Raw genomic sequence first — 22,850 nt, forward strand, 5'->3', positions numbered from 1 at the left:
GGTGCCCGTGTAACAGATGAGTTCTCGTCCGAAACCTTGATACTCCGAAAGAGATTGTCCAGTTTGTACACGAGGTGCGTCCAGTTTTCGCCGTGAACCTCTCTACTCTTTTACACATGCTATGCGGGTGAAATGATGATACCATGCCAAGTTCCAACATTTTCAGAGTTCATTTTGTAGTGATTTTCAATTTCATCGTCATTTAGCTCTCTAAACAAATCGGTAAATGACTGAAAAACAGCAAATGATGTCAGAACGTGTTGGAAATTGATGACGTCGCTTTGAATGATGCATACTGAACGCAAAAATAGGCTGGAGTTCAAATAAGTTTAAAAAACATTGAAGTGCCCGTGTAACAGATGAGTTCTCGTCCGAAACCCTGATACTCCGAAAGAGATTGTCCAGTTTGTACACGAGGTGCGTCCAGTTTTCGCCGTGACCCTCTGTACTCTTTTGCACATGCTATGCGGGTGAAATGATGATACCATGCCAAGTTCCAACATTTTCAGAGTTCATTTTGTAGTGATTTTCAATTTCACCGTCATTTAGCTCTCTAAACAAATCGGTAAATGACTGAAAAACAGCAAATGATGTCAGAACGTGTTGGAAATTGATGACGTCGCTTTGAATGATGCATACTGAACGCAAGAGATTGAGGTGCCCGTGTAACAGATGAGTTCTCATCCGAAACCCTGATACTCCGAAAGAGATTGTCCAGTTTGTACACGAGGTGCGTCCAGTTTTCGCCGTGAACCTCTCTACTCTTTTACACATGCTATGCGGGTGAAATGATGATACCATGCCAAGTCCAACATTTTCAGAGTTCTGTTTGTAGTGATTTTCAATTTCACCGTCATTTAGCTCTCTATACAAATCGGTAAATGACTGAAAAATAGCAAATGATGTCAGAACGTGTTGGAAATTGATGACGTTGCTTTGAATGATGCATACTGAACGCAAAAATAGGCTGGAGTTCAAATAAGTTTAAAAAACATTGAAGTGCCCGTGTAACAGATGAGTTCTCGTCCGGAACCCTGATACTCCGAAAGAGATTGTCCAGTTTGTACACGAGGTGCGTCCAGTTTTCGCCGTGACCCTCTGTACTCTTTTGCACATGCTATGCGGGTGAAATGATGATACCATGCCAAGTTCCAACATTTTCAGAGTTCATTTTGTAGTGATTTTCAATTTCATCGTCATTTAGCTCTCTAAACAAATCGGTAAATGACTGAAAAACAGCAAATGATGTCAGAACGTGTTGGAAATTGATGACGTCGCTTTGAATGATGCATACTGAACGCAAAAATAGGCTGGAGTTCAAATAAGTTTAAAAAACATTGAAGTGCCCGTGTAACAGATGAGTTCTCGTCCGAAACACTGATACTCCGAAAGAGATTGTCCAGTTTGTACACGAGGTGCGTCCAGTTTTCGCCGTGACCCTCTGTACTCTTTTGCACATGCTATGCGGGTGAAATGATGATACCATGCCAAGTTCCAACATTTTCAGAGTTCATTTTGTAGTGATTTTCAATTTCACGGTCATTTAGCTCTCTAAACAAATCGGTAAATGACTGAAAAACAGCAAATGATGTCAGAACGTGTTGGAAATTGATGACGTCGCTTTGAATGATGCATACTGAACGCAAAAATAGGCTGGAGTTCAAATAAGTTTAAAAAACATTGAGGTGCCCGTGTAACAGATGAGTTCTCGTCCGAAACCCTGATACTCCGAAAGAGATTGTCCAGTTTGTACACGAGGTGCGTCCAGTTTTCGCCGTGAACCTCTCTACTCTTTTGCACATGCTATGCGGGTGAAATGATGATACCATGCCAAGTTCCAACATTTTCAGAGTACATTTTGTAGTGATTTTCAATTTCATCGTCATTTAGCTCTCTAAACAAATCGGTAAATGACTGAAAAACACCAAATGATGTCAGAACATGTTGGAAATTGATGACGTCGCTTTGAATGATGCATACTGAATGCAAAAATAGGCTGGAGTTCAAATAAGTTTAAAAAACATTGAGGTGCCCGTGTAACAGATGAGTTCTCGTCCGAAGCCCTGATACTCCGAAAGAGATTGTCCAGTTTGTACACGAGGTGCGTCCAGTTTTCGCCGTGAACCTCTCTACTCCTTTGCACATGCTATGCGGGTGAAATGATGATACCATGCCAAGTTCGAACATTTTCAGAGTTCATTTTGTAGTGATTTTCAATTTCACCGTCATTTAGCTCTCTAAACAAATCGGTAAATGACTGAAAAACAGCAAATGATGTCAGAACGTGTTGGAAATTGATGACGTCGCTTTGAATGATGCATACTGAATGCAAAAATAGGCTGGAGTTCAAATAAGTTTAAAAAACATTGAGGTGCCCGTGTAACAGATGAGTTCTCGTCCGAAGCCCTGATACTCCGAAAGAGATTGTCCAGTTTGTACACGAGGTGCGTCCAGTTTTCGCCGTGAACCTCTCTACTCCTTTGCACATGCTATGCGGGTGAAATGATGATACCATGCCAAGTTCCAACATTTTCAGAGTTCATTTTGTAGTGATTTTCAATTTCATCGTCATTTAGCTCTCTAAACAAATCGGTAAATGACTGAAAAACAGCAAATGATGTCAGAACGTGTTGGAAATTGATGACGTCGCTTTGAATGATGCATACTGAACGCAAAAATAGGCTGGAGTTCAAATAAGTTTGAAAAACATTGAAGTGCCCGTGTAACAGATGAGTTCTCGTCCGAAACACTGATACTCCGAAAGAGATTGTCCAGTTTGTACACGAGGTGCGTCCAGTTTTCGCCGTGACCCTCTGTACTCTTTTGCACATGCTATGCGGGTGAAATGATGATACCATGCCAAGTTCCAACATTTTCAGAGTTCATTTTGTAGTGATTTTCAATTTCACGGTCATTTAGCTCTCTAAACAAATCGGTAAATGACTGAAAAACAGCAAATGATGTCAGAACGTGTTGGAAATTGATGACGTCGCTTTGAATGATGCATACTGAACGCAAAAATAGGCTGGAGTTCAAATAAGTTTAAAAAACATTGAGGTGCCCGTGTAACAGATGAGTTCTCGTCCGAAACCCTGATACTCCGAAAGAGATTGTCCAGTTTGTACACGAGGTGCGTCCAGTTTTCGCCGTGAACCTCTCTACTCTTTTGCACATGCTATGCGGGTGAAATGATGATACCATGCCAAGTTCCAACATTTTCAGAGTACATTTTGTAGTGATTTTCAATTTCATCGTCATTTAGCTCTCTAAACAAATCGGTAAATGACTGAAAAACAGCAAATGATGTCAGAACATGTTGGAAATTGATGACGTCGCTTTGAATGATGCATACTGAATGCAAAAATAGGCTGGAGTTCAAATAAGTTTAAAAAACATTGAGGTGCCCGTGTAACAGATGAGTTCTCGTCCGAAGCCCTGATACTCCGAAAGAGATTGTCCAGTTTGTACACGAGGTGCGTCCAGTTTTCGCCGTGAACCTCTCTACTCCTTTGCACATGCTATGCGGGTGAAATGATGATACCATGCCAAGTTCGAACATTTTCAGAGTTCATTTTGTAGTGATTTTCAATATCACCGTTATTTAGCTCTCTAAACAAATCGGTAAATGACTGAAAAACAGCAAATGATGTCAGAACGTGTTGGAAATTGATGACATCGCTTTGAATGATGCATACTGAATGCAAAAATAGGCTGGAGTTCAAATAAGTTTAAAAAACATTGAGGTGCCCGTGTAACAGATGAGTTCTCGTCCGAAGCCCTGATACTCCGAAAGAGATTGTCCAGTTTGTACACGAGGTGCGTCCAGTTTTCGCCGTGAACCTCTCTACTCCTTTGCACATGCTATGCGGGTGAAATGATGATACCATGCCAAGTTCCAACATTTTCAGAGTTCATTTTGTTGTGATTTTCAATTTCACCGTCATTTAGCTCTCTAAACAAATCGGTAAATGACTGAAAAATAGCAAATGATGTCAGAACGTGTTGGAAATTGATGACGTCGCTTTGAATGATGCATACAGAACGCAAAAATAGGCTGGAGTTCAAATAAGTTTAAAAAACATTGAAGTGCCCGTGTAACAGATGAGTTCTCGTCCGAAACCCTGATACTCTGAAAGAGATTGTCCAGTTTGTACACGAGGTGCGTCCAGTTTTCGCCGTGACCCTATCTACTCTTTTGCACATGCTATGCGGGTGAAATGATGATACAATGCCAAATTCCAACATTTTCAGAGTTCATTTTGTAGTGATTTTCAATTTCACCGTCATTTAGCTCTCTAAACAAATCGGTAAATGACCGAAAAACAACAAATGATGTCAGAACGTGTTGGAAATTGATGACGTCACTTTGAATGATGCATACTGAACGCAAAAAGAGGCTGGAGTTCAAATAAGTTTAAAAAACATTGAAGTGCCCGTGTAACAGATGAGTTCTCGTCCGAAACCCTGATACTCCGAAATAGATTGTCCAGTTTGTACACGAGGTGCGTCCAGTTTTCGCCGCGACCCTCTCAACTCTTTTGCACATGCTATGCGGGTGAAATGATGATACCATGCCAAGTTCTAACATTTTCAGAGTTCATTTTGTAGTGATTTTCAATTTCACGGTCATTTAGCTCTCAAAACAAATCGGCAAATGACTGAAAAACAGCACATGATGTCAGAACGTGTTGGAAATTGATGACGTCGCTTTGAATGATGCATAGTGAACGCAAAAATAGGCTGGAGTTCAAATAAGTTTAAAAAACATTGAAGTGCCCGTGTAACAGTTGAGTTCTCGTCCAAAACCCTGATACTCCGAAAGAGATTGTCCAGTTTGTACATGAGGTGCGTCCAGTTTTCGCCGTGAACCACTCTACTCTTTTGCACATGCTATGCGGGTGAAATGATGATACCATGCCAAGTTCCAACATTTTCAGAGTTCATTTTGTAGTGATTTTCAATTTCACCGTCATTTAGCTCTCCAAACAAATCGGTAAATGACTGAAAAACAGCAAATGATGTCAGAACGTGTTGGAAATTGATGACGTCGCTTTGAATGATGCATACTGAACGCAAAAATAGGCTGGAGTTCAAATAAGTTTAAAAAACATTGAGGTGCCCGTGTAACAGATGAGTTCTCGTCCGAAACCCTGATACTCCGAAAGAGATTGTCCAGTTTGTACACGAGGTGCGTCCAGTTTTCGCCGTGAACCTCTCTACTCTTTTGCACATGCTATGCGGGTGAAATGATGATACCATGCCAAGTTCCAACATTTTCAGAGTACATTTTGTAGTGATTTTCAATTTCATCGTCATTTAGCTCTCTAAACAAATCGGTAAATGACTGAAAAACAGCAAATGATGTCAGAACGTGTTGGAAATTGATGACGTCGCTTTGAATGATGCATACTGAACGCAAAAATAGGCTGGAGTTCAAATAAGTTTAAAAAACATTGAAGTGCCCGTGTAACAGATGAGTTCTCGTCCGAAACCCTGATACTCCGAAAGAGATTGTCCAGTTTGTACACGAGGTGCGTCCAGTTTTCGCCGTGACCCTCTGTACTCTTTTGCACATGCTATGCGGGTGAAATGATGATACCATGCCAAGTTCCAACATTTTCAGAGTTCATTTTGTAGTGATTTTCAATTTCACCGTCATTTAGCTCTCTAAACAAATCGGTAAATGACTGAAAAACAGCAAATGATGTCAGAACGTGTTGGAAATTGATGACGTCGCTTTGAATGATGCATACTGAACGCAAAAATAGGCTGGAGTTCAAATAAGTTTAAAAAACATTGAGGTGCCCGTGTAACAGATGAGTTCTCGTCCGAAACCCTGATACTCCGAAAGAGATTGTCCAGTTTGTACACGAGGTGCGTCCAGTTTTCGCCGTGAACCTCTCTACTCTTTTGCACATGCTATGCGGGTGAAATGATGATACCATGCCAAGTTCCAACATTTTCAGAGTACACTTTGTAGTGATTTTCAATTTCATCGTCATTTAGCTCTCTAAACAAATCGGTAAATGACTGAAAAACAGCAAATGATGTCAGAACGTGTTGGAAATTGATGACGTCGCTTTGAATGATGCATACTGAATGCAAAAATAGCCTGGAGTTCAAATAAGTTTAAAAAACATTGAAGTGCCCGTGTAACAGATGAGTTCTCGTCCGAAACCCTGATACTCCGAAAGAGATTGTCCAGTTTGTACACGAGGTGCGTCCAGTTTTCGCCGTGACCCTCTGTACTCTTTTGCACATGCTATGCGTGTGAAATGATGATACCATGCCAAGTTCCAACATTTTCAGAGTTCATTTTGTAGTGATTTTCAATTTCACCGTCATTTAGCTCTCTAAACAAATCGGTAAATGACTGAAAAACAGCAAATGATGTCAGAACGTGTTGGAAATTGATGACGTCGCTTTGAATGATGCATACTGAATGCAAAAATAGGCTGGAGTTCAAATAAGTTTAAAAAACATTGAGGTGCCCGTGTAACAGATGAGTTCTCGTCCGAAACCCTGATACTCCGAAAGAGATTGTCCAGTTTGTACACGAGGTGCGTCCAGTTTTCGCCGTGAACCTCTCTACTCCTTTGCACATGCTATGCGGGTGAAATGATGATACCATGCCAAGTTCCAACATTTTCAGAGTTCATTTTGTTGTGATTTTCAATTTCACGGTCATTTAGCTCTCTAAACAAATCGGTAAATGACTGAAAAATAGCAAATGATGTCAGAACGTGTTGGAAATTGATGACGTCGCTTTGAATGATGCATACAGAACGCAAAAATAGGCTGGAGTTCAAATAAGTTTAAAAAACATTGAAGTGCCCGTGTAACAGATGAGTTCTCGTCCGAAACCCTGATACTCCGAAAGAGATTGTCCAGTTTGTACACGAGGTGCGTCCAGTTTTCGCCGTGACCCTATCTACTCTTTTGCACATGCTATGCGGGTGAAATGATGATACCATGCCAAATTCCAACATTTTCAGAGTTCATTTTGTAGTGATTTTCAATTTCACCGTCATTTAGCTCTCTAAACAAATCGGTAAATGACCGAAAAACAACAAATGATGTCAGAACGTGTTGGAAATTGATGACGTCACTTTGAATGATGCATACTGAACGCAAAAAGAGGCTGGAGTTCAAATAAGTTTAAAAAACATTGAAGTGCCCGTGTAACAGATGAGTTCTCGTCCGAAACCCTGATACTCCGAAATAGATTGTCCAGTTTGTACACGAGGTGCGTCCAGTTTTCGCCGCGACCCTCTCTACTCTTTTGCACATGCTATGCGGGTGAAATGATGATACCATGCCAAGTTCCAACATTTTCAGAGTTCATTTTGTAGTGATTTTCAATTTCACGGTCATTTAGCTCTCAAAACAAATCGGCAAATGACTGAAAAACAGCACATGATGTCAGAACGTGTTGGAAATTGATGACGTCGCTTTGAATGATGCATAGTGAACGCAAAAATAGGCTGGAGTTCAAATAAGTTTAAAAAACATTGAAGTGCCCGTGTAACAGTTGAGTTCTCGTCCGAAACCCTGATACTCCGAAAGAGATTGTCCAGTTTGTACATGAGGTGCGTCCAGTTTTCGCCGTGAACCTCTCTACTCTTTTGCACATGCTATGCGGGTGAAATGATGATACCATGCCAAGTTCCAACATTTTCAGAGTTCATTTTGTAGTGATTTTCAATTTCACGGTCATTTAGCTCTCTAAACAAATCGGTAAATGACTGAAAAACAGCAAATGATGTCAGAACGTGTTGGAAATTGATGACGTCGCTTTGAATGATGCATACTGAACGCAAAAATAGGCTGGAGTTCAAATAAGTTTAAAAAACATTGAGGTGCCCGTGTAACAGATGAGTTCTCGTCCGAAACCCTGATACTCCGAAAGAGATTGTCCAGTTTGTACACGAGGTGCGTCCAGTTTTCGCCGTGAACCTCTCTACTCTTTTGCACATGCTATGCGGGTGAAATGATCATACCATGCCAAGTTCCAACATTTTCAGAGTACATTTTGTAGTGATTTTCAATTTCATCGTCATTTAGCTCTCTAAACAAATCGGTAAATGACTGAAAAACAGCAAATGATGTCAGAACGTGTTGGAAATTGATGACGTCGCTTTGAATGATGCATACTGAACGCAAAAATAGGCTGGAGTTCAAATAAGTTTAAAAAACATTGAAGTGCCCGTGTAACAGATGAGTTCTCGTCCGAAACCCTGATACTCCGAAAGAGATTGTCCAGTTTGTACACGAGGTGCGTCCAGTTTTCGCCGTGACCCTCTGTACTCTTTTGCACATGCTATGCGGGTGAAATGATGATACCATGTCAAGTTCCAACATTTTCAGAGTTCATTTTGTAGTGATTTTCAATTTCACCGTCATTTAGCTCTCTAAACAAATCGGTAAATGACTGAAAAACAGCAAATGATGTCAGAACATGTTGGAAATTGATGACGTCGCTTTGAATGATGCATACAGAATGCAAAAATAGGCTGGAGTTCAAATAAGTTTAAAAAACATTGAGGTGCCCGTGTAACAGATGAGTTCTCGTCCGAAACCCTGATACTCCGAAAGAGATTGTCCAGTTTGTACACGAGGTGCGTCCAGTTTTCGCCGTGAACCTCTCTACTCCTTTGCACATGCTATGCGGGTGAAATGATGATACCATGCCAAGTTCCAACATTTTCAGAGTTCATTTTGTTGTGATTTTCAATTTCACGGTCATTTAGCTCTCTAAACAAATCGGTAAATGACTGAAAAATAGCAAATGATGTCAGAACGTGTTGGAAATTGATGACGTCGCTTTGAATGATGCATACAGAACGCAAAAATAGGCTGGAGTTCAAATAAGTTTAAAAAACATTGAAGTGCCCGTGTAACAGATGAGTTCTCGTCCGAAACCCTGATACTCCGAAAGAGATTGTCCAGTTTGTACACGAGGTGCGTCCAGTTTTCGCCGTGACCCTATCTACTCTTTTGCACATGCTATGCGGGTGAAATGATGATACCATGCCAAATTCCAACATTTTCAGAGTTCATTTTGTAGTGATTTTCAATTTCACCGTCATTTAGCTCTCTAAACAAATCGGTAAATGACCGAAAAACAACAAATGATGTCAGAACGTGTTGGAAATTGATGACGTCACTTTGAATGATGCATACTGAACGCAAAAAGAGGCTGGAGTTCAAATAAGTTTAAAAAACATTGAAGTGCCCGTGTAACAGATGAGTTCTCGTCCGAAACCCTGATACTCCGAAATAGATTGTCCAGTTTGTACACGAGGTGCGTCCAGTTTTCGCCGCGACCCTCTCTACTCTTTTGCACATGCTATGCGGGTGAAATGATGATACCATGCCAAGTTCCAACATTTTCAGAGTTCATTTTGTAGTGATTTTCAATTTCACGATCATTTAGCTCTCAAAACAAATCGGCAAATGACTGAAAAACAGCACATGATGTCAGAACGTGTTGGAAATTGATGACGTCGCTTTGAATGATGCATAGTGAACGCAAAAATAGGATGGAGTTCAAATAAGTTTAAAAAACATTGAAGTGCCCGTGTAACAGTTGAGTTCTCGTCCGAAACCCTGATACTCCGAAAGAGATTGTCCAGTTTGTACATGAGGTGCGTCCAGTTTTCGCCGTGAACCTCTCTACTCTTTTGCACATGCTATGCGGGTGAAATGATGATACCATGCCAAGTTCCAACATTTTCAGAGTTCATTTTGTAGTGATTTTCAATTTCACAGTCATTTAGCTCTCTAAACAAATCGGTAAATGACTGAAAAACAGCAAATGATGTCAGAACGTGTTGGAAATTGATGACGTCGCTTTGAATGATGCATACTGAACGCAAAAAAGGGCTGGAGTTCAAATAAGTTTAAAAAACATTGAGGTGCCCGTGTAACAGATGAGTTCTCGTCCGAAACCCTGATACTCCGAAAGAGATTGTCCAGTTTGTACACGAGGTGCGTCCAGTTTTCGCCGTGAACCTCTCTACTCTTTTGCACATGCTATGCGGGTGAAATGATGATACCATGCCAAGTTCCAACATTTTCAGAGTACATTTTGTAGTGATTTTCAATTTCATCGTCATTTAGCTCTCTAAACAAATCGGTAAATGACTGAAAAACAGCAAATGATGTCAGAACGTGTTGGAAATTGATGACGTCGCTTTGAATGATGCATACTGAACGCAAAAATAGGCTGGAGTTCAAATAAGTTTAAAAAACATTGAAGTGCCCGTGTAACAGATGAGTTCTCGTCCGAAACCCTGATACTCCGAAAGAGATTGTCCAGTTTGTACACGAGGTGCGTCCAGTTTTCGCCGTGACCCTCTGTACTCTTTTGCACATGCTATGCGGGTGAAATGATGATACCATGTCAAGTTCCAACATTTTCAGAGTTCATTTTGTAGTGATTTTCAATTTCACCGTCATTTAGCTCTCTAAACAAATCGGTAAATGACTGAAAAACAGCAAATGATGTCAGAACGTGTTGGAAATTGATGACGTCGCTTTGAATGATGCATACTGAATGCAAAAATAGGCTGGAGTTCAAATAAGTTTAAAAAACATTGAGGTGCCCGTGTAACAGATGAGTTCTCGTCCGAAACCCTGATACTCCGAAAGAGATTGTCCAGTTTGTACACGAGGTGCGTCCAGTTTTCGCCGTGAACCTCTCTACTCCTTTGCACATGCTATGCGGGTGAAATGATGATACCATGCCAAGTTCCAACATTTTCAGAGTTCATTTTGTTGTGATTTTCAATTTCACGGTCATTTAGCTCTCTAAACAAATCGGTAAATGACTGAAAAATAGCAAATGATGTCAGAACGTGTTGGAAATTGATGACGTCGCTTTGAATGATGCATACAGAACGCAAAAATAGGCTGGAGTTCAAATAAGTTTAAAAAACATTGAAGTGCCCGTGTAACAGATGAGTTCTCGTCCGAAACCCTGATACTCCGAAAGAGATTGTCCAGTTTGTACACGAGGTGCGTCCAGTTTTCGCCGTGACCCTATCTACTCTTTTGCACATGCTATGCGGGTGAAATGATGATACCATGCCAAATTCCAACATTTTCAGAGTTCATTTTGTAGTGATTTTCAATTTCACCGTCATTTAGCTCTCTAAACAAATCGGTAAATGACCGAAAAACAACAAATGATGTCAGAACGTGTTGGAAATTGATGACGTCACTTTGAATGATGCATACTGAACGCAAAAAGAGGCTGGAGTTCAAATAAGTTTAAAAAACATTGAAGTGCCCGTGTAACAGATGAGTTCTCGTCCGAAACCCTGATACTCCGAAATAGATTGTCCAGTTTGTACACGAGGTGCGTCCAGTTTTCGCCGCGACCCTCTCTACTCTTTTGCACATGCTATGCGGGTGAAATGATGATACCATGCCAAGTTCCAACATTTTCAGAGTTCATTTTGTAGTGATTTTCAATTTCACGATCATTTAGCTCTCAAAACAAATCGGCAAATGACTGAAAAACAGCACATGATGTCAGAACGTGTTGGAAATTGATGACGTCGCTTTGAATGATGCATAGTGAACGCAAAAATAGGATGGAGTTCAAATAAGTTTAAAAAACATTGAAGTGCCCGTGTAACAGTTGAGTTCTCGTCCGAAACCCTGATACTCCGAAAGAGATTGTCCAGTTTGTACATGAGGTGCGTCCAGTTTTCGCCGTGAACCTCTCTACTCTTTTGCACATGCTATGCGGGTGAAATGATGATACCATGCCAAGTTCCAACATTTTCAGAGTTCATTTTGTAGTGATTTTCAATTTCACAGTCATTTAGCTCTCTAAACAAATCGGTAAATGACTGAAAAACAGCAAATGATGTCAGAACGTGGTGGAAATTGATGACGTCGCTTTGAATGATGCATACTGAACGCAAAAATAGGCTGGAGTTCAAATAAGTTTAAAAAACATTGAGGTGCCCGTGTAACAGATAAGTTCTCGTCCGAAACCCTGATACTCCGAAAGAGATTGTCCAGTTTGTACACGAGGTGCGTCCAGTTTTCGCCGTGACCCTATCTACTCTTTTGCACATGCTATGCGGGTGAAATGATGATACCATGCCAAATTCCAACATTTTCAGAGTTCATTTTGTAGTGATTTTCAATTTCACCGTCATTTAGCTCTCTAAACAAATCGGTAAATGACCGAAAAACAACAAATGATGTCAGAACGTGTTGGAAATTGATGACGTCACTTTGAATGATGCATACTGAACGCAAAAAGAGGCTGGAGTTCAAATAAGTGTAAAAAACATTGAAGTGCCCGTGTAACAGATGAGTTCTCGTCCGAAACCCTGATACTCCGAAATAGATTGTCCAGTTTGTACACGAGGTGCGTCCAGTTTTCGCCGCGACCCTCTCTACTCTTTTGCACATGCTATGCGGGTGAAATGATGATACCATGCCAAGTTCCAACATTTTCAGAGTTCATTTTGTAGTGATTTTCAATTTCACGGTCATTTAGCTCTCAAAACAAATCGGCAAATGACTGAAAAACAGCACATGATGTCAGAACGTGTTGGAAATTGATGACGTCGCTTTGAATGATGCATAGTGAACGCAAAAATAGGCTGGAGTTCAAATAAGTTTAAAAAACATTGAAGTGCCCGTGTAACAGTTGAGTTCTCGTCCGAAACCCTGATACTCCGAAAGAGATTGTCCAGTTTGTACATGAGGTGCGTCCAGTTTTCGCCGTGAACCTCTCTACTCTTTTGCACATGCTATGCGGGTGAAATGATGATACCATGCCAAGTTCCAACATTTTCAGAGTTCATTTTGTAGTGATTTTCAATTTCACGGTCATTTAGCTCTCTAAACAAATCGGTAAATGACTGAAAAACAGCAAATGATGTCAGAACGTGTTGGAAATTGATGACGTCGCTTTGAATGATGCATACTGAACGCAAAAATAGGCTGGAGTTCAAATAAGTTTAAAAAACATTGAGGTGCCCGTGTAACAGATGAGTTCTCGTCCGAAACCCTGATACTCCGAAAGAGATTGTCCAGTTTGTACACGAGGTGCGTCCAGTTTTCGCCGTGAACCTCTCTACTCTTTTGCACATGCTATGCGGGTGAAATGATGATACCATGCCAAGTTCCAACATTTTCAGAGTACATTTTGTAGTGATTTTCAATTTCACGGTCATTTAGCTCTCTAAACAAATTGGTAAATGACTGAAAAACAGCAAATGATGTCAGAACGTGTTGGAAATTGATGACGTCGCTTTGAATGATGCATACTGAACGCAAAAATAGGCTGGAGTTCAAATAAGTTTAAAAAACATTGAGGTGCCCGTGTAACAGATGAGTTCTCGTCCGAAACCCTGATACTCTGAAAGAGATTGTCCAGTTTGTACACGAGGTGCGTCTAGTTTTCGCCGTGAACCTCTCTACTCTTTTGCACATGATATGCGGGTGAAATGATGATACCATGCCAAGTTCCAACATTTTCAGAGTACATTTTGTAGTGATTTTCAATTTCACCGTCATTTAGCTCTCTATTCAAATCGGTAAATGAGTGAAAACTGCAAATGATGTCAGAACGTGTTGGAAATTGATGACGTCGCTTTGAATGATGCATACTGAACGCAAAATATGGCTAGAGTTCAAATAAGTTTAAAAAACATTGAAGTGCCCGTGTAACAGTTGAGTTCTCGTCTGAAACCCTCATACTCCGAAAGAGATTGTCCAGTTTGTACATGAGGTGCGTCCAGTTTTCGCCGTGAACCTCTCTACTCTTTTGCACATGCTATGCGGGTGAAATGATGATACCATGCCAAGTTCCAACATTTTCAGAGTTCATTTTGTAGTGATTTTCAATTTCACGGTCATTTAGCTCTCTAAACAAATCGGTAAATGACTGAAAAACAGCAAATGATGTCAGAACGTGTTGGAAATTGATGACGTCGCTTTGAATGATGCATACTGAACGCAAAAATAGGCTGGAGTTCAAATAAGTTTAAAAAACATTGAGGTGCCCGTGTAACAGATGAGTTCTCGTCCGAAACCCTGATACTCCGAAAGAGATTGTCCAGTTTGTACACGAGGTGCATCCAGTTTTCGCCGTGAACCTCTCTACTCTTTTGCACATGCTATGCGGGTGAAATGATGATACCATGCCAAGTTCCAACATTTTAAGAGTTCATTTTGTAGTGATTTTCAATTTCACCGTCATTTAGCTCTCTAAACAAATCGGTAAATGAGTGAAAAACAGCAAATGATGTCAGAACGTGTTGGAAATTGATGACGTCGCTTTGAATGATGCATACTGAACGCAAAAATAGGCTGGAGTTCAAATATGTTTAAAAAACATTGAAGTGCCCGTGTAACAGATGAGTTATTGTCTGAAACCCTGATACTCCGAAAGAGATTGTCCAGTTTGTACACGAGGCGCGTCCAGTTTTCGCCGTGACCCTCTCTACTCTTTTGCACATGCTATGCGGGTGAAATGATGATACCATGCCAAGTTCCAACATTTTCAGATTTCATTTTGTAGTGATTTTCAATTTCACCGTCATTTAGCTCTCTAAACAAATCGGTAAATGACTGAAAGACAGCAAATGATGTCAGAACGTGTTGGAAATTGATGACGTCGCTTTGAATGATGCATACTGAACGCAAAAATAGGCTGGAGTACAAATAAGTTTAAAATACATTGAAGTGCCCCTGTAACAGATGAGTTCTCGTCCGAAACCCTGATACTCCGAAAGAGATTGTCCAGTTTGTACACGAGGTGCGTCCAGTTTTCGCCGTGACCCTCTCTACTCGTTTGCACATGCTATGCGGGTGAAATGATGATACCATGCAAAGTTCCAACATTTTCAGAGTTCATTTTGTAGTGATTTTCAATTTCACGGTCATTTAGCTCTCTAAACAAATCGGTAAATGACTGAAAAACAGCACATGATGTCAGAACGTGTTGGAAATTGATGACGTCTCTTTGAATGATGCATACTGAACGAAAAAATAGGCTGGAGTTCAAATAAGTTTAAAAAACATTGAGGTGCCCGTGTAACAGTTGAGTTCTCGTCCGAAACCCTGATACTCCGAAAGAGATTGTCGAGTTTGTACACGAGGTGCGTCCAGTTTTCGCCGTGACCCTCTCTACTCTTTTGCACATGCTATGCGGGTGAAATGATGATACCATGCCAAGTTCCAACATTTTCAGAGTTCATTTTGTAGTGATTTTCAATTTCACCGTCATTTAGCTCTCTAAACAAATCGGTAAATGACTGAAAAACAGCAAATGATGTCAGAACGTGTTGGAAATTGATGACGTCGCTTTGAATGATGCATACTGAACGCAAAAATAGGCTGGAGTTCAAATAAGTTTAAAAAACATTGAGGTGCCCGTGTAACAGTTGAGTTCTCGTCCGAAACCCTGATACTCCGAAAGAGATTGTCCAGTTTGTACACGAGGTGCGTCCAGTTTTCGCCGTGACCCTATCTACTCTTTTGCACATGCTATGCGGGTGAAATGATGATACCATGCCAAATTCCAACATTTTCAGAGTTCATTTTGTAGTGATTTTCAATTTCACCGTCATTTAGCTCTCTAAACAAATCGGTAAATGACTGAAAAACAACAAATGATGTGAGAACGTGTTGGAAATTGATGACGTCACTTTGAATGATGCATACTGAACGCAAAAGAGGCTGGAGTTCAAATAAGTTTAAAAAACATTGAAGTGCCCGTGTAACAGATGAGTTCTCGTCCGAAACCCTGATACTCCGAAAGAGATTGTCCAGTTTGTACACGAGGTGCGTCCAGTTTTCGCCGCGACCCTCTCTACTCTTTTGCACATGCTATGCGGGTGAAATGATGATACCATGCCAAGTTCCAACATTTTCAGAGTTCATTTTGTAGTGATTTTCTATTTCACGGTCATTTAGCTCTCAAAACAAATCGGCAAATGACTGAAAAACAGCACATGATGTTAGAACGTGTTGGAAATTGATGACGTCGCTTTGAATGATGCATACTGAATGCAAAAATAGGCTGGAGTTCAAATAAGTTTAAAAAACATTGAAGTGCCCGTGTAACAGTTGAGTTCTCGTCCGAAACCCTGATACTCCGAAAGAGATTGTCCAGTTTGTACATGAGGTGCGTCCAGTTTTTGCCGTGAACCTCTCTACTCTTTTGCACATGCTATGCGTGTGAAATGATGATACCATGCCAAGTTCCAACATTTTCAGAGTTCATTTTGTAGTGATTTTCAATTTCACGGTCATTTAGCTCTCTAAACAAATCGGTAAATGACTTCAAAATAGCAAATGATGTCAGAACGTGTTGGAAATTGATGACGTCGCTTTGAATGATGCATACTGAACGCAAAAATAGGCTGGAGTTCAAATAAGTTTAAAAAACATTGAGGTGCCCGTGTAACAGATGAGTTCTCGTCCGAAACCCTGATACTCCGAAAGAGATTGTCCAGTTTGTACACGAGGTGCGTCCAGTTTTCGCCGTGAACCCCTCTACTCTTTTGCACATGCTATGCGGGTGAAATGATGATACCATGCCAAGTTCCAACATTTTCAGAGTACATTTTCTAGTGATTTTCAATTTCACGGTCATTTAGCTCTCTAAACAAATCGGTAAATGACTGAAAAACAGCAAATGATGTCAGAACGTGTTGGAAATTGATGACGTCGCTTTGAATGATGCATACTGAACGCAAAAATAGGCTGGAGTTCAAATAAGTTTAAAAAACATTGAGGTGCCCGTGTAACAGATGAGTTCTCGTCCGAAACCCTGATACTCTGAAAGAGATTGTCCAGTTTGTACACGAGGTGCGTCTAGTTTTCGCCGTGAACCTCTCTACTCTTTTGCACATGCTATGCGGGTGAAATGATGATACCATGCCAAGTTCCAATATTTTCAGAGTACATTTTGTAGTGATTTTCAATTTCACCGCCATTTAGCTCTCTAAACAAATCGGTAAATGAGTGAAAACAGCAAATGATGTCAGAACGTGTTGGAAATTGATGACGTCGCTTTGAATGATGCATACTGAACGCAAAAATAGGCTAGAGTTCAAATAAGTTTAAAAAACATTGAAGTGCCCGTGTAACAGTTGAGTTCTCGTCTGAAACCCTCATACTCCGAAAGAGATTGTCCAGTTTGTACATGAGGTGCGTCCAGTTTTCACCGTGACCCTCTCTACTCTTTTGCACATGCTATGCGGGTGAAATGATGATACCATGCCAAGTTCCAACATTTTCAGAGTTCATTTTGTAGTGATTTTCAATTTCACCGTCATTTAGCTCTCTAAACAAATCGGTAAATGACTGAAAAACAGCAAATGATGGCAGAACGTGTTGGAAATTGATGACGTCGCTTTGAATGATGCATACTGAACGCAAAAATAGGCTGGAGTTCAAATAAGTTTAAAAAACATTGAGGTGCCCGTGTAACAGTTGAGTTATCGTCCGAAACCCTGATACTCCGAAAGAGATTGTCCAGTTTGTACACGAGGCGCGTCCAGTTTTCGCCGTGACCCTCTCTACTCTTTTGCACATGCTATATGGGTGAAATGATGATACCATGCCAAGTTCCAACATTTTCATAGTTCATTTTGTAGTTATTTTCAATTTCACCGTCATTTAGCTCTCTAAACAAATCGGTAAATGACTGAAAAACAGCAAATGATGTCAGAACGTGTTGGAAATTGATGACGTCACTTTGTATGATGCATACTGAACGCAAAAATAGGCTGGAGTACAAATAAGTTTAAAATACATTGAAGTGCCCCTGTAACAGATGAGTTCTCGTCCGAAACCCTGATACTCCGAAAGAGATTGTCCAGTTTGTACACGAGGTGCGTCGAGTTTTCGCCGTGACCCTCTCTACTCGTTTGCACATGCTATGAGGGTGAAATGATGATACCATGCCAAGTTCCAACATTTTCAGAGTTCATTTTGTTGTGATTTTCAATTTCACGGTCATTTAGCTCTCTAAACAAATAGGTAAATGACTGAAAAATAGCAAATGATGTCAGAACGTGTTGGAAATTGATGACGTCGCTTTGAATGATGCATACTGAACGCAAAAATAGGCTGGAGTTCAAATAAGTTTAAAAAACATTGAGGTGCCCCTGTAACAGATGAGTTCTCGTCCGAAACCCTGATACTCCGAAAGAGATTGTCCAGTTTGTACACGAGGTGCGTCCAGTTTTCGCCGTGACCCTCTCTACTCGTTTGCACATGCTATGCGGGTGAAATGATGATACCATGCCAAGTTCCAACATTTTCAGAGTTCATTTTGTAATGATTTTCAATTTCACCGTCATTTAGCTCTCTAAACAAATTTGTAAATGACTGAAAAACAGTAAATGATGGCAGAACGTGTTGGAAATTGATGACGTCGCTTTGAATGATGCATACTGAACGCAAAAATAGGCTGGAGTTCAAATAAGTTTAAAAAACATTGAGGTGCTAGTGTAACAGATGAGTTCTCGTCCGAAACCCTGATACTCCGAAAGAGATTGTCTAGTTTGTACACGAGGTGTGTCCAGTTTTCGCCGTGAACCTCTCTACTCTTTTGCACATGCTATGCGGGTGAAATGATGATACCATGCCAAGTTCCAACATTTTCAGAGTACATTTTGTAGTGATTTTCAATTTCACCGTCATTTAGCTCTCCAAACATATCGGTAAATGAGTGAAAAACAGCAAATGATGTCAGAACGTGTTGGAAATTGATGACGTCGCTTTGAATGATGCATACTGAACGCAAAAATAGGCTGGAGTTCAAATATGTTTAAAAAACATTGAAGTGCCCGTGTAACAGATGAGTTCTCGTCCGAAACCCTGATACTCCGAAAGAGATTGTCCAGTTTGTACACGAGGTGCGTCCAGTTTTCGCCGTGACCCTCTCTACTCTTTTGCACATGCTATGCGGGTGAAATGATGATACCATGCCAAGTTCCAACATTTTCAGAGTTCATTTTGTAGTGATTTTCAATTTCACCGTCATTTAGTTCTCTAAACAAATCGGTAAATGACTGAAAAACAGCACATGATGTCAGAACGTGTTGGAAATTGATGACGTCGCTTTGAATGATGCATACTGAACGCAAAAATAGGCTGGAGTACAAATAAGTTTAAAATACATTGAAGTGCCCCTGTAACAGATGAGTTCTCGTCCGAAACCCTGATACTCCGAAAGAGATTGTCCAGTTTGTACACGAGGTGCGTCCAGTTTTCGCCGTGACCCTCTCTACTCGTTTGCACATGCTATGCGGGTGAAATGATGATACCATGCCAAGTTCCAACATTTTCAGAGTTCATTTTGTAGTGATTTTCAATTTCACGGTCATTTAGTTCTCTAAACAAATCGGTAAATGACTGAAAAACAGCAAATGATGTCAGAACGTGTTGGAAATTGATGACGTCGCTTTGAATGATGCATACTGAACGCAAAAAAAGGCTGGAGTTCAAATAAGTTTAAAAAAACGTTGAGGTGCCCCTGTAACAGATGAGTTCTCGTCCGAAACCCTGATACTCTGAAAGAGATTGTCCAGTTTGTACACGAGGTGCGTCTAGTTTTCGCCGTGAACCTCTCTACTCTTTTGCACATGCTATGCGGGTGAAATGATGATACCATGCCAAGTTCCAACATTTTCAGAGTTCATTTTGTAGTGATTTTCAATTTCACGGTCATTTAGCTCTCTAAACAAATCGGTAAATGACTGAAAAACAGCAAATGATGTCAGAACGTGTTGGAAATTGATGACGTCGCTTTGAATGATGCATACTGAACGCAAAAATAGGCTAGAGTTCAAGTAAGTTTAAAAAACATTGAGGTGCCCGTGTAACAGTTGAGTTCTCGTCCGAAACCCTCACACTCCGAAAGAGATTGTCCAGTTTGTACACGAGGTGCGTCTAGTTTTCGCCGTGACCCTCTCTACTCTTTCGCACATGCTATGCGGGTGAAATGATGATACCATGCCAAGTTCCAACATTTTCAGAGTTCATTTTGTAGTGATTTTCAATTTCACCGTCATTTAGCTCTCTAAACAAATTTGTAAATGACTGAAAAACAGCAAATGATGGCAGAACGTGTTGGAAATTGATGACGTCGCTTTGAATGATGCATACTGAACGCAAAAATAGGCTGGAGTTCAAATAAGTTTAAAAAACATTGAGGTGCTAGTGTAACAGACGAGTTCTCGTCCGAAACACTGATACTCCGAAAGAGATTGTCCAGTTTGTACACGAGGTGCATCCAGTTTTCGCCGTGAACCTCTCTACTCTTTTGCACACGCTATGCGGGTGAAATGATGATACCATGCCAAGTTCCAACATTTTCAGAGTACATTTTGTAGTGATTTTCAATTTCACCGTCATTTAGCTCTCAAAACAAATCGGTAAATGAGTGAAAGCAGCAAATGATGTCGGAACGTCTTGGAAATTGATGACGTCGCTTTGAATGATGCATACTGAACGCAAAAAATAGGCTGGAGTTCAAATATGTTTAAAAAACATTGAAGTGCCCGTGTAACAGATGAGTTATCGTCCGAAACCCTGATACTCCGAAAGAGATTGTCCAGTTTGTACACGAGGTGCGTCCAGTTTTCGCCGTGACCCTCTCTACTCTTTTGCACATGCTATGCGGGTGAAATGATGATACCATGCCAAGTTCCAACATTTTCAGAGTTCATTTTGTAGTGATTTTCAATTTCACCGTCATTTAGCTCTCTAAACAAATCGGTAAATGACTGAAAAACAGCAAATGATGTCAGAACGTGTTGGAAATTGATGACGTCGCTTTGAATGATGCATACTGAACGCAAAAATAGGCTGGGTACTAATAAGTTTAAAATACATTGAAGTGCCCCTGTAACAGATGAGTTCTCGTCCGAAACCCTGATACTCCGAAAGAGATTGTCCAGTTTGTACACGAGGTGCGTCCAGTTTTCGCCGTGACCCTCTCTACTCTTTTGCACATGCTTTGCGGGTGAAATGATGATACCATGCCAAGTTCCAACATTTTCAGAGTTCATTTTGTAGTGATTTTCAATTTCACGGTCATTTAGCTCTCTAAACAAATCGGTAAATGACTGAAAATCAGCACATGATGTCAGAACGTGTTGGAAATTGATGACGTCGCTTTGAATGATGCATACTGAACGCAAAAATAGGCTGGAGTTCAAATAAGTTTAAAAAACATTGAGGTGCCCGTGTAACAGTTGAGTTCCCGTCCGAAACCTTGATACTCCGAAAGAGATTGTCCAGTTTGTACACGAGGTGCGTCCAGTTTTCACCGTAACCCTCTCTACTCTTTTGCGCATGCTAAGCGGGTGAAATGATGATACCATGCCAAGTTCCAACATTTTCAGAGTTCATTTTGTAGTGATTTTCAATTTCACCGTCATTTAGCTCTCTAAACAAATCGGTAAATGACTGAAAAACAGTAAATGATGTCAGAACGTGTTGGGATTGATGACGTCGCTTTGAATGATGCATACTGAACGCAAAAATTGGCTGGAGTTCAAATAAGTTTAAAATACATTGAAGTGCCCCTGTAACAGATGAGTTCTCGTCCGAAACCCTGATACTCCGAAAGAGATTGTCCAGTTTGTACACGAGGTGCGTCCAGTTTTCGCCGTGACCCTCTCTACTCTTTTGCACATGCTATGCGGGTGAAATGATGATACCATGCCAAGTTCCAACATTTTCAGAGTTCATTTTGTAGTGATTTTCAATTTCACCGTCATTTAGCTCTCTAAACAAATCGGTAAATGACTGAAAAACAGCAAATGATGTCAGAACGTGTTGGAAATTGATGACGTCGCTTTGAATGATGCATACTGAACGCAAAAATAGGCTGGGTACTAATAAGTTTAAAATACATTGAAGTGCCCCTGTAACAGATGAGTTCCCGTCCGAAACCCTGATACTCCGAAAGAGATTGTCCAGTTTGTACACGAGGTGCGTCCAGTTTTCGCCGTGACCCTCTCTACTCTTTTGCACATGCTATGCGGGTGAAATGATGATACCATGCCAAGTTCCAACATTTTCAGAGTTCATTTTGTAGTGATTTTCAATTTCACGGTCATTTAGCTCTCTAAACAAATCGGTAAATGACTGAAAATCAGCACATGATGTCAGAACGTGTTGGAAATTGATGACGTCGCTTTGAATGATGCATACTGAACGCAAAAATAGGCTGGAGTTCAAATAAGTTTAAAAAACATTGAGGTGCCCGTGTAACAGTTGAGTTCCCGTCCGAAACCTTGATACTCCGAAAGAGATTGTCCAGTTTGTACACGAGGTGCGTCCAGTTTTCACCGTAACCCTCTCTACTCTTTTGCGCATGCTAAGCGGGTGAAATGATGATACCATGCCAAGTTCCAACATTTTCAGAGTTCATTTTGTAGTGATTTTCAATTTCACCGTCATTTAGCTCTCTAAACAAATCGGTAAATGACTGAAAAACAGTAAATGATGTCAGAACGTGTTGGGATTGATGACGTCGCTTTGAATGATGCATACTGAACGCAAAAATTGGCTGGAGTTCAAATAAGTTTAAAATACATTGAAGTGCCCCTGTAACAGATGAGTTCTCGTCCGAAACCCTGATACTCCAAAAGAGATTGTCCAGTTTGTACACGAGGTGCGTCCAGTTTTCGCCGCGAACCTCTCTACTCGTTTGCACATGCTATGCGGGTGAAATGATGATACCATGCCAAGTTCCAACATTTTCAGAGTTCATTTTGTAGTGATTTTCAATTTGACCGTCATTTAGCTCTCTAAACAAATCGGTAAATGACTGAAAAACAGCAAATGAT

The sequence above is a fragment of the Aegilops tauschii genome, chromosome 7, assembly GCF_002575655.3.
Source record: "Aegilops tauschii subsp. strangulata cultivar AL8/78 chromosome 7, Aet v6.0, whole genome shotgun sequence".
Lineage (NCBI taxonomy): Eukaryota > Viridiplantae > Streptophyta > Magnoliopsida > Poales > Poaceae > Aegilops > Aegilops tauschii.